Raw genomic sequence first — 4,880 nt, forward strand, 5'->3', positions numbered from 1 at the left:
AACAGTTTAGAAGGGCTATTTGGAGCAGCCCCCACCGCCATCCCACACCTGCCCCACCAGGTTCCCTTGACCCCCTCGGAAGCCAGCACATAAATCCCACTCAACTCCCAATATCAACAGGCCATTTGTGAAACAAGTTTGGAGAGTTATTATTCCTTCTCTTTCAAGTAACATAAAAAATTAGAAAAGAATCAAAACCTCAATGAATTCCATATTCATTAAAGGGAAAACATTTAAAAAGCATTTTTATGTTAACTTTAAGCCCTTACTTGTGCTTAAGAATAAACACGATGGTCGGGCGTAGTGGCTCATGCCTGTAATCCCAGCACTTTGAGAGGTCGAGGTGGGAGATCACTAGAGCCCAGGAGTTAAAGATCAGCCCTGGCCACATAGGGAGACACTATCTCTACAAAATATTTCAAAATTAGCTGGGCATGATGGCACGTGCCTATAGTCTCAGCTACTCAGGAGGCTGAGGTGAGAAGATCACTTGTGCCCAGGAGTTCGAGGCTGTAGTAAGCTATGATTGCGCCACTGCACTCCAGCCTGGGTAACAGAACCAGACCCCGCCTGGAAAAGAAAAAGAACAAGTACACAGTGCTTTACCCTGCCCACAGGAGACATTCAGAAAGAGGTGAGGGAACAGAGATCAGGTGAGGAAGCCTAGCATTTTACTCCTTCAGCAGGTACTTCCCAAACACCTGCTCTGTCTCAGGTGCTTCCAGGCACTTGGGAGCATACTGACAAAGGAAATGAAGATGTCTGCTCTGGGCTGGAAAGCAAATAAAAGCAAATATATACATGATAGGTCAAGCAGACAGTATGTTCAGAGATGACAGAGCTGCAGGCACAAGAGGCGGAGACCCCACTATGGGGCACAAAGGAAGATCTGAAGTGAACATAATTTAATTAATGTGGCCCCAGACACTCAGGCATGGACCAAGGGTGTGCTTCATTGATCAGAATCAAAATATAAGTTGGAGGTTTTATACACTAAAATATGAAAATAACTCGTATTGAAACCAGCCAGAGACTGTTCAGGAGAGCCAGGCCTCAGACAGCTTGTGTGCAGTATCACTGCCAACAAACTGGACCTCCACCCAAGGGGGTGAACACAGCACTGTGGAGTGGACACTTGTGTCCCATCCTCAACCAAGGGCCAAATGGCAGGTGGTCAGCCACAAGAAGCAGGGGACAGGAGAAGCACTGTTCCTTCCCCACATAGGGTCCCACAAACCGGCCCTGGGTATGTCCTAGTGTTCTCCAACCTGCAGGAAAAAAAAATGAATCAAGATCTCAATCCCACATCAACAAAGAAGTGGTTACTTCAGGCTAAGCATATGCAAAATCAGTCCTTCTTTAATACAGGGGAAAGTTAAAACATGAATTCCAAATTAAAAGTAATTACATTTTTCCTCTGTTCTTAAATATATACATGTATACACATACTTATATATATGGCAAAAGTAAACAGAATCAGGAATAGCGTGCACAGGCTTGGAAATCCCAAACCACACTGGCAAAAGAGGACACTTTTCAAGAGTGTGCTTCATTGCAGACCACGCCACAGGCCTCTTTGTGTCACCAAGTTCTTCCCTTCTAACTTCAAGGGGATGGTAATGTTTAGTCTTTTAAAAGTAAATGAACCCGGATGTGGTAGCTCAAGCCTGAAATCCCAGCACTTTGGGAGGCCAAGGCAGGAGGATCACTTGAGGTCAGGAGTAAGAGACCAGCCTGGCCAACATAGTGAAAGCCTGTCTCTACTAAAAATACAAAAGTAGCCGGGCGTGGTGGTGCGCGCCTGTAGTCCCAGCTACTCAGGAGACTGAGGCAGGAGAATCACTTGAACCCAGGAGACAGGTTGCAGTGAGCCGAGATCGTGCAACTGCACTCCAGCATGAACAACAGAGACTCCGTCTCAAAACAAGTAAATGACACTCTAACAACAATAATAAAAAGACAAATAACCCAAGGTCAGACTGGGCAAAGGATCTTAATAGACATTTCTCCAAAAAAAAATACACAACTGGCCAAAAAGAGCATGAAAAGATGCTCATCATTAGTTTACTGGGAAAACGCAAATCAAAATCACAATGAGATACCACTCCACACCCATTAAGATGACTGTTATCAAAAAACCAAACAACAACAACAACAACAACAACAAAAAACAGAAAACAAGTACTGTTGAGAATGTAGAGAAATTAAAACCCTGGAATATTGCTGGTGAGAATACAAAATGGTGCAGACACTGTGGAAAAGTTTGGCAGTTCCTCAAAAAAAATAAACATGGAATGACCATGTGATCCAAAATTCGACTGCTAGATATGCCCCCAAAGAAACTGAAGACTTGTGAATGAAATGTTACTTAGAAGTCAACATCGAATTCTTTGAGTCGCATCTTCCTTGCAATTTCACGAAACAGGTGAAATATCAACGGTTTGATGTCCATACTGAATGTTGTCCTACTTAATTTTTTTTAAATTTTTTCATTTTGTCTTTTTTTTTTTTTGAGATGGAGTCTCGCTCCGTCACCCAGGCTGGAATGCAGTGGCACGATCTCTCGGCTCACTGCAAGCTCCGCCTCCCGGGTTCACGCCATTCTCCTGCCTCAGCCTCCCGAGTAGCTGGGACTACAGGCGCCCACCTAATTTTTTGTATTTTTAGTAGAGATGAGATTTCATCATGTTAGTCAGGATGGATGGTCTCGACCTCCTGACCTCGTGATCCGCCCACGTTGGCCTCTCGAAGTGCTAGGATTACAGGCATGAGCCACTGCGCCCGGCCAATACTATTTTTTAAAACTATTGGATGGGAATCTTCTCCAAACACCTGTCGATTCCTCAGTGTCCTCTCATGTCAAGCTCTCCAAATGAGCTGCATAGCTGCTGCATCCAACCCCAGTCCAGCTGCTCAGCCTTTTGCCCTCCTTCCTGGGTGCACAGCGGGGCAGCCTGCCTCTCCAAGCACCGTCCTCCAACAGATTCACCCTGCCTCACTTCTGCTGGGCATGACCTCCCCACTCCCCACTAAGTAACATCCTGCCCAATATAGCTCCATTCCGTCTTCACATACATAAAGCCTCTCCCTCATGCCAAAGAATGGATGTCTGTTACTCTACTAAATAGCTATGCCAAGGAATTCAGTGATCACCTGGACAGAGAAGATGCCCAATGTATTTTATTCAATAAGCTAATAGGTTAGCAGCCCCTAGGCACAGAGCAGGTGCTCAGAAAGTACTTATGACTGGCCAATATGCTGGGGATGAGGCAGTATAAAGCAGCACTGCCCAACTTGCTGTGAAGAGGGAGAGGGTCTCTATCTCCACTGTCCAGTGTGGCCTCCAGCCACATGTGGTATGTGGCAACCGAGCACCTAAGTTTGGCTAGTGCAGCCAAGGGGCTGTTTGTAATCTTATTCAGTCTGAGTTAACTTCAATTAAATAACCACATGTGATGAGTGGTATCTATTGGACGGTACAGCTACAGAACAACGCACACCCTGGGCATCCTCCTATATCCGGAAATATCCAAGGTAAGGAAATTTGCAAGTGGCTAATTTAAGACTTGACAAGCAAAACAACGCTCTGGAGACCAAGAGCTGAGGAAATGTGCAAAAATCTGAACAAAGGCTTTCTTTTTAAAATTCATACCTAAACCATGACAGGCGCACATATATTTTTCCTTTAGTAGTCATCAATACCTCATCATTTATTTCAAGTTGACACACTGACTTTAATATTTTAACCCTCACACGCAATTTTATCAAAGTGCTTATAAACTTGTTGCTTGTTGCAAAGAAGGTACACACAAAGAAGGCCGTTTTCAGGACGGCATGGCTATCCGATGACTCGGTGTCTTTTTGATCTGAGAGAATCTGAGCTCCCTGAGTTCCTTGGCGGTCCCACGGATGGAGGGATGCAGGTGTCATTCTTCAGATGGCAGAAGTGTTGGGTCAACTGTCCTGTGTGGCTCCTGGAATGAGCGCCAAGGAGGAATCAGGGCACACGGATGCCTTCCTAGTCCAGGGTTTTGAGGATGTCCATTCTCATGCATCCCACTTGCAGTCCATACTTAGACCTGGCCCTGAAATCCGTCTCCACTACAACATTGGCAGCTGAGTCCTTCCTGCTCTCCCCACACTGCTGCTCTGCTGCCTGTCTGCACTGAGGAGAACTGAGCTGGTACTCCCTGGATGGGAGGGACACTTGGGGGCAAGGTCTTTGTCCTCCATGGTAGGTGATTCTTCCTGCTGCCCAGCCCTTTTCCTATCCTTTGTCCCCACCCCCAAAATCAGGCATCCTATAGTCAACGCTGGGGACTGCCCAGCCATCTCTCCTAGTCCCTGTGGTGGAGAGAGGCAAGGGGAGGACTGGAGGAAGGTGTCCATCGTGTCTCAGTCCCTTGTGGTGGACTGACAGGCAGCTTCAAGGCCAGTGGCTTCTGCCTGCCTCCTCCTGTCCCAGGCCTTCTACAGGAATCACAGCCAGTGGATCTCAACTTTTATGTGCATTAGATAGGCACAGATTGCTGAGTCCAGCTCAAAATTTCTGACTCAACAGACATGGGGCAAGCCCAAGAGTCTGCTTTTTTTGTTTTCTTTGTGTGTTTGTTTGAGACAGGGTATAGCTCTGTCACCCCTGCTGGAGTGCAGTGGCACAACCATACCTCACTGCAGCCTCAACCTTCCAGGCTCAAGCGATCCTCTCACTTCAGCCTGCCAAGTAGCCGGAATCACAGGCACCAGCCACCACACCTGGCTGTTTATTATTATTATTATTATTTGTAGAGATAGGATCCCACTATGTTGCCCAGGCCTGGTTCAAACTCCTGGGCTCAGTAATCCTCCCATCTTGGCCTCCCCCAAAGTGCTGAGATTAC

At 46.5% G+C, this 4,880-nt stretch overlaps 1 protein-coding gene across 1 annotated transcript in view; it reads right to left on the bottom strand.

The window, feature by feature from the left end:
* Positions 1-4,880, bottom strand: part of ROR2 (receptor tyrosine kinase-like orphan receptor 2) — a 247,381-nt gene that overhangs the window by 213,655 nt on the left and 28,846 nt on the right. The window contains exon 2 of the mRNA XM_011991206.1: positions 3,811-3,974. The gene's annotated coding sequence lies outside the window, so the exon portion shown is untranslated. The remainder of the gene's footprint in view (positions 1-3,810; positions 3,975-4,880) is intronic.

Source organism: Mandrillus leucophaeus, unplaced genomic scaffold (genome assembly GCF_000951045.1).
Source record: "Mandrillus leucophaeus isolate KB7577 unplaced genomic scaffold, Mleu.le_1.0 Scaffold391, whole genome shotgun sequence".
Taxonomy (NCBI): domain Eukaryota; kingdom Metazoa; phylum Chordata; class Mammalia; order Primates; family Cercopithecidae; genus Mandrillus; species Mandrillus leucophaeus.